This window comes from Schistocerca nitens, chromosome 1, assembly GCF_023898315.1.
Source record: "Schistocerca nitens isolate TAMUIC-IGC-003100 chromosome 1, iqSchNite1.1, whole genome shotgun sequence".
Taxonomy (NCBI): domain Eukaryota; kingdom Metazoa; phylum Arthropoda; class Insecta; order Orthoptera; family Acrididae; genus Schistocerca; species Schistocerca nitens.
In genome coordinates, this window is record NC_064614.1 from 748,352,068 (window position 1) to 748,363,474 (window position 11,407).

The following is an 11,407-nucleotide window of genomic DNA, read 5'->3' on the forward strand; positions in this document are numbered from 1 at the left end:
ACCTGCGACCGTAGTGGTTTTGCGGTTCCAGATTGCAGCGCCTTTAACCGCACGGCCACTTCGGCCGGCCAAGAAGAACAAGACAAGTACTGATACAGAAGGACTCTGGAGGCAAAAAACCATCCCAGTACCTCTGTCATTTATTAATCAAGGTTGATATGCGCATGGTGCCAGATAACTTATTACACACATTATGGAGAAGACACCTGGCAGCACAAGTAAAAGCCATTATAGGTTCCCAAACAGAAATGTTGCTAGATGTCATAGCAGACCTGGCAAACAGGATTCAGGATGCACCTGTGCTGACCTCCTGCACTGCAAGCACGATGGCAGGCCACAGCACATCAAGAGTGACACGTGCAGATCACGACAGCCTCAAAACCCAGGTCGACACATTGAGAAAACAGATCAGTGAACTACTCTCTGACCAGTACACTGAGGAGCGTTTCCATAATTGACTGACAAGCCATTCCTCTGCAGACTGCTCAGCAGCATATGACTCTACTCAACCTGACACTTGCTGATATCACTGAAAGTTGAGAGATCAGGAACACAAGTGTATGTCTTTGTGCTCATTCTTCAATCAAAAATGACAGCCTGAAGAAGGGGAACCCAATTGTCATTCACTGTCTCTGCACCTCTTCATAACAGACCACAAGATAGGACAAAAATTTTTAGTGGACACTGGTTCTGATGCATGTATTTTGTGGTGAACCCTGTTACACAAGTATCAGCAAGCAATCTTGTTACATCTTTCTGTGGCTAACAACTCATCCATCACTACTTATGTAATGCAACATATGGAATTACATCTGGCTCTACAATGTGAATTTATGAGGAATTTTACTGTGGCATTGTGATGGACCTGATCATCAAAAGCCCACGTTTTAGCTCACTATCGCCTGCTGCCATTTGCTAATGCACATCTCATCAAGAGCATCACCAAGCTGATCTGGTCAACAGCCAGAATACTATATGCTCAGCTACTGGGGCAGTTCCAGCATATCACGCATCTTCCAGGTACCCCAAAAGAGGTATGTCACAGCACCATACATTATATTAATATTACCGCAGGCCCACCAATATCATCCAGACCATTATACCATTGCGAAGGCTGAATTTAATTTCATGTCGAAAGAAGGCATCATTCATCCATCGAGCATCCCATAGTCATCACCTCTACATCTGCTCCCACAGAAGAGTGGGGCATGGTGCCCTTGTAGGGATTATCGTGCCCTTAAAGCTCAGACAATACCAGATCACTATTGCCTACTGCTATTGAGAGATTATAACTACGCATTATGTGCACAACAGTCTTTAGCTTGTTAGATTGTGCAGAAGCATATATTCACATTCCTATCATTGAGAAAGACATACTGAAGATGACTATCAACTCATCATTTGGCCTCTTTGAAAGCTGATTCATGATGTCTGGATTAGGACATGCTGCTCAGACATTGCAAAGATTCATAGATTCACTGCAACAAGGGTTGTCGTATTGTTGTTCTTGTGCTGATGATTTATCATCATTTATTTGGCAACAAAACAGCAATTGACAGTTTTACTTGATGGCCAGAGGCCATCCCAGTAGACAACATTCAGCTGTGATACTGGCCACTACCTTAGTGTTGCATTGGGTACTGAGCGTTGGTTGTCCACTTCACATTACAACAGACCAAGGAGTTTGAGTCTAAACTATTTGCCCAGCAGAATAAATTTTGTGGCACAGTGCACCACAGAAGAAACTACCACCCTGCAAGTAATGGTACGGTTGGACACTGGCACTTGTCATTAAGGCCCCACTAATGAATCAAATTGGGCATCTGGATTATCATTAGTCTTGCTTGGCCTGCATAACAGTTGCAGTCCTGACCTAGACTCTTCACTGGATAAGTTAGTTTATGGAGAAGTTCTGCGGCTACCTGTTGGATTTATTGACTCACGTGCAATCACGACTGATATCTCAAATGAATCAGATTTCATTACTTAAGGGAACAAACGTCACAAATCCAGCCACATCAAACATCATGTCATGGAACTCCACATACCTTTGTGCATTGAAAGTTGTAATTCTGCGCTCATGTAATGTTGCACAGGTATGAGGTGAAACCTGCGTTGATGCCTCAATATGCTGGTCCATATTGTATCCTTAACAGAAGTGGAAGAACAATAGATATTCTCATTAACATCAAGCATATTACTGTCTCAATAGAGTGGTGCCAGCTTTCATTTTGTAAGAAACATCACAACCAAATGCTCAATGCAAACAGTTGCATCCTACACCAGAATTTCAACAACCTCAATTGTAATCATATTTGGCTCAACTGCCATGACATATGTATTCTGGGTGGTGCATACACTTCCTGAGACAATTCCTGGATGATGCTCCCAGCATACATCGAGAATGATGCTCTGCTTTCACCAAGGGAGCTGATGTAGTGACATACGGCAGACCACAGCAATGTTAGGTGGACAGCTGATCCGATGAGGTGTCAACAGTGTTCATGCACTGGCCACCAGGAGCACCTTGATTGGTTTCTCCTAGCTGCAGAGTGCAAAGTTCTGTGGCTATTAATTTATGTGTTTTAATTCCCACTTGACAGTACACAATCATGTGTAATTAGTTATGCAACAGCTTCTCTGTGAATTTTTCTAATTGTGCTACATATTAGCATGAGTGACTGCTCTGAATAAAATACTGTCTCAAAATACTGCATTATGTTTCATATCTTTTCTTGCTGTATAGAACTCAGCACACATATTACATTTTTAAGTCCAGCAATAGACTGTGACATACATATAAATAATCTAGTAAATAATGTCAGAAGCTCTTTGAGGTTATTCATGAACAATGGTGTTTTCTATGGACAATTTTTGAAGCCAGAAAATTGTAGTGAAAAGTAGGATGATCTGTAGAGAATCAACAATTAGAGCAGGGACTAGCAAGGACTAAGATGAAAAAATAAAATATTGCTCATAAATATGAAGGAAGATTCACATCTAGGAGTACCTACTCAACTTCATATACATGATGCAGACAAGTGGTTATTCCTAGATCTGAAACTTTCTCAGACTGACCTCAAGTGAAATGACTACACAAATCAAGTTGAATGAAAAGCAGATGCCAGGCTGAGATTCACTGGAAGAATCCTAAGGAAATGTATTGGTTTAAAGAAATAATCATTTGACCAATTCTTGAATATTGCTTATCAGTCTGGGATGCCTACCACATAGATTTAATAGCAGATATAGGGAAAAAGAAAAGTAGGATATTCTGTGAGGGGATTGTAAAAGAGAGAGTGTTATGGAGATGTTCATTAAACTCCAGTGACAAAAATCTACAAGAGAAGTTTTGTGCACCATGGAGAGGCTTACTGTTTCTGAGAACATCCAGTCCAAGAAGAGTTAGACAACTTATTACTTCCTTCCACATAAATCTTACAAAATGACCAGAAAGGGGAAATCAGGGAAATTCATGATCATATGGAAATTTACTGACATTTTTTCTTCCTACACACAATCCATGAATGGAACAAGAAAGGATAGAAATGATGACAGCAGAAATACCATCCACCACAATGTGTTAGGTGGCTAGCACAGTGAAGATGAAAATACAGACCATATGCCTCAGACGCGAGGTCGCTAACCTCAGAGGGATGACATAATGTGTCACAGTAGGAATTTTAAACAACTCCTAGCCTGTTTCGTCTGTCGGTTTATTGGCTGAAGTTCTCACATGCTTGGCACAATGTCATCTAATTTCCCAACCTCTGTAGGCAGAGAAGGAAATCCTGTATGCTCTATACTACTTTCTGTGCTAGTTATTTTCACTGGATGGCTTACAGTTGACTTGTAAGGACTTTTTCTTTTTTTTATTTACTCTTGTTTTTAAATGTAACAAAACTATAACATTTACAATGATGGTACATGACTCAAAACACTGGTAAGCTAGACACAATCAATGTATTAATATTTTTCTCTTCCTGAATTTAAAATAGGATTCAGTTCCAGTAAGCTATATTTCAGTTTCCTTGATCTCTACTACTAACATAAAACATAATGCAAATGATTCAGCTATTTATAATTTTGTTTTTATACACAATGAAGTAAAATTCTGAAGCTGAAAGAAATAAAATACAGAGATCAAGAAATTTGGAAAAGGAATTATTTATAAAATTTACTTATCTTGAGTGTGTATTTATAAAATGATGACTGGTTTTCATGGCTGATATATAGCAGATATATTGTTCATAAATAATTTCTACCTACTTACAATATGTTCTGTGTAAAAAGACAAGAAACTGATAGAAAAATACCATTAAAATTTTGTTACAAAGATTAACTCATCACAGGTAGTAAAAACACATACTGTGTCATTAAAACTACTGTGTGTTCTGTGACGCTACTATTTAAAATAGATGCAAACACACACCTGCCGGAGAGCACAACAATGTGCATAGTAACATGATTAAATTTAATGTATAAAAACAAAATTAAACAACAGAATTTTAATTATGGGTAATAAAAGAATTCCCTAAATATTTATCATAAAACATGAAGTAATTTAAACAATTAAGATGCAAGGTACAAAAGGATAGAGCGCAAAGACCCTGTCAATGAGTTCTTTGCTGCCAGGAAAGGTCACTGTCTTCTGGCATACACTAACTTCTTGTTGTATTCAGTCGCTGATATGTGTGTGCAGATTAGGGTTGCCATAATCTCGGAATCCAAAACCAGGACAAACCTTACGGTCACCATACCCGATTGAAAGAGATAAGAGGAATAAGGAGTCCTCATGCCCATAAGCTAAGGGAAATGTGCATTTAATTAATGATCCAGAGTTTGGGAAGGACTGCTTCATTAAGAAAGCATTTATTACAAAAAATAAGAATATGCATTACATTATTCAGTACACGAAGTTCTATTGTCATCATTTGAGCTTTTCTTATACCAATCGTATTTCTCAGAACCTTGAATAGAGCCTGACTGCCCATTGTTTCCATATCTCGAAAGCTGTTCTGTTCTGTTTGCATTTTATATAATGTGAAGGCAAAGAGATAAGATGCTTCTTTGACAGCAATTTTTGAAATTACCGGAAGTTGACTTCAAATCCAGCAAATATCGCGGACATTTGCCTTTTCGGCCCGGACGTTTTCATTTACCCTAAAATCGCGGACTGTCCGTGAAATCCGTGGCGTATGGCAACCCTAGTGCAGATGGACTATTCAGATGGACTTTGGTTTCACATGAGGCAGTCAGTGTCAGAATCTCTCTTGTTTCTGTATACTAATGCACCACATTTTAATATTTAGTATCTTGGTTCCTAATTCAGTTCGTCTAACATCAGTGCTGCAATGTTTCGTCTCTGTCCTTTTGTTCCTTTATTTTTATTTTTTTAAATTACTTCACATTTTATGATTCCTTTAGTACCCCAAACTAAACTTTACTAACCCAATTAATCTTCCACAACTTTTTTCCATTGTTTAATTTTGTTTTATACAGTAAGTTTATTCATGTAACTGTGCACACTGTTGCACCCTCTGGCAGAGTGTGTTTGCCCCTATTTTGAGTAGTAGCATTGTACAATGCACAGTAAGGTTAATGACACAGTACGTATTTGTACTACATGTGATGAGTTACTGACTGTCACAAAATTTTGAGATGTTCTCTATCATTTTATTTTTACACAGTAGGTAATTTAAGTAGTTGGAAACATTTTTATGTACAATATTTTTCTGTCTCTTTTAGATCTGAAGATGACTGGGTGAGAAATTGAAACTGATCATGTTATAAATCTGTGATCAAGACATACAAATTTTATGTTGAAAACAAGATTGCATAGCATACTCTACAAACTTGACTGTATCAAGTGCTGTAAAAGGAATTATTATTTACAGAGAAACAACAAAACTTTATAATGTTTTATGACATTTTAATACTATCAGAGATGGAAAAGGACTTGGAAGATCAGTTGTCATTAACAAAAGTAATCACATTGCTAATGGAGTGTAGTAGCACAACAGTGGTCCAGTTTCACAAATTTGTGGGTCCCAGAAAGAACCTTGCGACTTCAATAGAATCCTTAGCTACGCATTCATTGAGATATTGCACTATCAGAACACCAACACTTGAAATCAACGAAACCATTATGGTAACCAGTAACATCCCTTATTGGGGTCTCTTTCAGAGTCAGTCATTCCTGGAGAATCACTGGGAGCAGTTATCAGTAGCCAACAAACATCTAGTTGAGTACCCTTTCATGCAGGTGCAAGGATTCATTTTCCCATGACATCAATGGAGGATCATGAATTGGATGTGAACCGGGTAAGGCAGATGTAGTTATCTGCTACACAAATGGGGATGGATTAGTTTCGAAACTTGTGACTGTGGTGTCTCCTAACAGTCATTTCACGATATTGTTGTTCACAGTGCTCTTTTAGTGTACAAAGGGACAACAATGGGCATTCACTATGCATTACGTGAAGCAATCGAATGGATCACAGGATTGGACGAGCTTGTGATTACGCACATTTTTCCAGGAATGTGGTGTATTTGTATTTGTTTTCTTCATATGATAAATAAATAAAAATAGATGGAGTGTAGACAAACTAAAGCAGGTTATGCTAAAGGAACTGAATTCAGAATCAAAGTAGCAGATGAGTTTGCTGTTTAAGCAGAAAAATAACTGGTGATTGTTAAAATATACAGGATGTAAAGTGCACACAGGTAATCAGAAGAAAAGCATACCTGAAAAGAGGAATTTGTAAACATTGAACTTTAAATTAAGTTTTAGGAAGTCTTTCCTGAAGGTATTTGTCTGGAGTATAGCCTTGTATGGATTTGGAATGTGGACAATAAACTGTACAGACAAAATGAGAACAGTAGCTTTTGAAGTGGGTGCTGCAGAAGAATGCTAAAGATAAGATGGGTAAATCGAAAACAGGTGAAGAAGTACTGTTAAAGTAAATTCTTTTAATAACATACTTTTAAAAAAAGTTGGCTAGTGTGGTCCAATGAAGGCCATAAAATTTAAATAAATAAAGTATAAATCAAAAAGTAATCATGCTTGGAGTTATTCTGTTTAAGTAAGTTTGGTTTCTATGGACATATTTTTGTTCAACTTTATCTTTTACTTTGAGTTGCAACACTTGCACTTATACTCTCTTGTGCTTTACATGCCCTTTTGTCAAGTGTATACATTGTCATGGAGCAACAACAAAACATGCCATGTTAGACTCATAAGTTTGTCAATGCAGTAGATTTTATAGTCTGATTAAAATTACATTATATTTGACACGTCACACTCTGGAGCTGGTTTTCTCTGACCAAAGTGCTCAACATTATGCCTGAAATATTCATCGTTGCCCAACTGCCACAACAATTGGTTAGTTCACTTCCAAATCCTTCTCTACCATTCTTGCCTGGTGTGTTTGAATCCTGAATAATGGATCTGGCAGTTTTATTTCACATTTCATCATACATGATAACATACCACAAACAACACACAAACATAATGATGTCAATGAAATATGCTCATTTCATACACAGCACTAACTACACATTACTGGAAACTTCCGCACAAGATGTGATTCAGAATCACAATTACGGTTATCATAATCACAGAGATCAGCTTACCTTAGATAAGCTTTGCATGAGATTGCATGAAACTGAGTTTTTGAAGGCTGCAACTCATCATTGCAACAGGGTGATTACAAACTAACACATAACAACATAATTTGTGCTGAACTTTAGTGGAATGGTTAGCATATTAACCTGCTATGCTGAAGGTTGTAAATCTGATCAAAAGAGCCTGATTGTCCAGAATGAGATTTTCACTCTGCAGTGGAGTGTGCGCTGATATTAAACTTCCTGGCAGGTTAAAACTGTGTGCCGGACCGAGACTCGAACTTGGGACCTTTGCCTATCGTGGGCAAGTTCTCTACCAACTGAGCTACTCAAGCATGACTCACGCCCCATCCTCACAGCTTCACTGGCAGAAGTGAAGCTGGCAGAAGCTTCACTAGCAGAAGTGAAGCTGTGAAGACGGGGCGTGAGTCGTGCTTGGGTAGCTCAGTTGGTAGAGCACTTGCCCACAATAGGCAAAGGTTCCGATTTCGAGTCTCGGTCCAGCACACAGTTTTAATCTGCCAGGAAGTTTCATATCAATGCACATTCCACTGCAGAGTGAAAATCTCATTCTGGAAACATCCCCCAGGCTGTGCCTAAGCCATGTCTCCACAATATCCTTTCTTTCAGGAAAGCTAGTTCTGCAAGGTTCACAGGAGAACTTCTGTGAAGTTTGAAAGGCAGGAGTCGAGGTACTGGCAGAAGTGAAGCTGTGAGGACAGCGCATGAGTCATGCTTGGGTAGCTCTGTTGGTAGAGCACTTCCCCACGATAGGCAAAGGTCCCGAGTTCAAGTCTCGGTCCGGCACACAGTTTTAATCTGCCAGGAAGTTTCAGTCTGATTGTCATTTTTATCCAGTTAATTGGTGTAAATGTATTTTTTTTTTTAATTTCTAATTCTTTGCTATGTCATTTCCGTCATCTTACTGACTTTTTTATTTGCTCTTACTTTTGTACCTATCAATCTTTTTTTATCTGGAATCTGCCTGTGTTGCCTATAATCTTCAGTCAAGTGCCAACAGGCACTGCCCATTAGTTAGTAATGCAGCAGTTCATGAAAGGATAGTTTCAGATAACCAATGATAGCAAGAAATTAGTTTGCTTTTAGCGCTGTAAAGGAACTTTTTCTGTTTTTAGTTTGTTTGTGAAGATTAGCTTTAATATCTGTGAACAAAGTGATCATGATTTTATTTCTGCCTCAGATTGTTGACCTCCAGTTTCTCAGATACATTACACATCATGAGGTTAGCTTAAGATAACAGTTTAAATTCAGGGCTACAATGCACATCAACTGCCACATTTCAGTCACTGATCACTTCAATTTAGGTGTTGATAGAGCATCTCACATTTCCAACATACCTTGTAGCAGGCACTTCCAACATTGCTCTGTGTTACACATTAACAGCATTTGTGAAGTGACTTGCCATGTTTGTGTGTTATCTGTAACTGAGAGTGGTAGCCGGTAGCCGATGTGGCATCACCATTGTGCAATTGACGGACTTCAACCATCAAATAATTTTGAACAGACTATAGAATAAAACACGTTGTGTTAAAACCAGATTCATAAATAATTCAAAGTATTAGAAAACAAAACTAAATGCTTTTTTTTAACTCATTGTGTTTATTGAAACTTCAATAGACTATGGGTGCCAGCTACATATGTGTGCAAAAGGTAAACAGACACAGTTTTTTTAAACTAGTATTTAGAGTGTGTCTAATTTTTAAAGGTGAAATGGATTGGATAAAACACAGCAAGACATTGACTAGTGAAACTGATTGGCCTATGTGGAAGAGAAAAAACATGAGATCTAATGGACTATCATGAAGTAACTTTAGATGTAATTGATGGCAAGATGGTGAAACCAGACCAACTTTCTGAAGGTGTTAATGATGCAGCAATAAAGGATCACAGAGCTAAGTCACATTTATACTGTAAGGTGAACAGTTACACCAAGTCAATCATTTTTACTGCAGTTACAGATACTGTGCATCAGAAGATCATGGACAAAGAAATGGCTCATGAAGCAGGGGAGGCATTGAAGCAGAATTTTGAAGCAACATCAAAGGATCAGCTGTTCAAGATTTATTCTGAATTCTTGGCATTTAACTGGACTCGGGAGAGGACATTTCCACACACACAGCAAAGTTAAAATGTCAGTGGAACAAGCTGAACACCGGCCTTAAAGCAAAAGGAGAAAATGGTGTACCTGATTTTATACTGGCATGTAAAGTTTTACGTATTTCACCTGCAAGTTTCGATTCTTTTAAATTGAGCTGGATGTTATTAATGAAAGATAATAAGAAACCATTTCATGAATTGAAGAAACAATTGTGCATGTTTGAGAGAAATTTCAAAAAATGTCGTGACAAAACTGGATAAGACGCATTAGTAGCCAAATCAAGTACACAAAAATAAAAAAAAATAAAAAACCACACACACACACACACACAAATTCAAAATTAAAGAAAAACACAACTATTGAAAAGGACTGGGCCATCAGATCAAATATTGCAAGAAGTGGAGTGCTGATGGAAGACTGGCTAAAACTGCAACAGAGTAGAAGAATGTGGTAAAAATTGTGATTGCAAATGTAGCACTGCTCATCACATGTGGGGAGATATGTTCATGTGCACATGTGCACAACTGGTGAATTGAAAGTGGTGCAACAACACATATGACAAATAGTCATGATTGTTTTGTCAGCTTCAAAGCATTCAACAATCCCTGCTGTATTAAGGCCACTGGACACAAGTCTCTAGAAGCAATAGGAAAGGATCAGTTCAGATTCTGTTAACAGTTGGAAGTACACTTGAAGAAATGACCCTGATTCATACCTGGTATGAACCAAAATTTTCCTAAAGTCTTCTTTCTGTTTTTGCTGCCCAAGATTATAACAAAAATAGCACATTTCAGTCAAGTTCTACATATTGTTCTTTGGCAATTGCTGGTAAAGTGAGACTGTGTGGAACACATGAAGTTGGTGGCACTTTGCAAAAAGCGGTCATTAAGCACTTAATACCAGAGAAGGATGCAAATGTGAATCTTAAATTTGATGTGCTTCAACTGTGTTACGAAAGATGGGGTCATCAAGACAAATATCAGGTTAAAACAAAACTCAAAAAGGAATTTAACATTGATGTCAAGGAATGAGCAGAGACTTCTGAATCGTGCAAATTTGTGAAGGCACATCATCTACCATTCTGAACAAGAGAAAAGTCAACATGGCCTGCTGAGTTGATATCAGATGACCTGTGTGGACCTTTTGATCAGTCATTCCAGAAGAAATGTTACCTCATTTTGTTTAAACACAATTACACTAAGTTTCACTATGGTTATTTCGTTGCAGAAAAATGAGAGTTGAGGAAAAGTTCTCAGAGATTTTCTCTCACTCCCAAAGGCATTGGATTACTTCGTTAAACTTCAATAGTCAAATTCACATGTCATTTATCCAGAACAAAGAAGGGCTAAGCTGGTTAACACAGCAATTTACATCTTGAACAGAACAGGGAAATCATGCACAAGATTATAGTCCCTATGAGTTGTGGGAACAGAAGAAGCCTCAAACTACACATCTAAGGGTAATTGGCTCAACATGTTATGCGCAAATTCCAAATAAAAAATGAAGAAAACGCACAAAAAAGCAGTGAAAGAACTTCTTATTGGTTATGATGGTGATAGATGCTTCAAGATTGGGATAAAAGTAAGTAATTTGGTTGTGCTGTCAAGAGATGTGCAGCTTGAAAAAACACCAAGACGCTGTATTGAAGAAGTTACACTACCA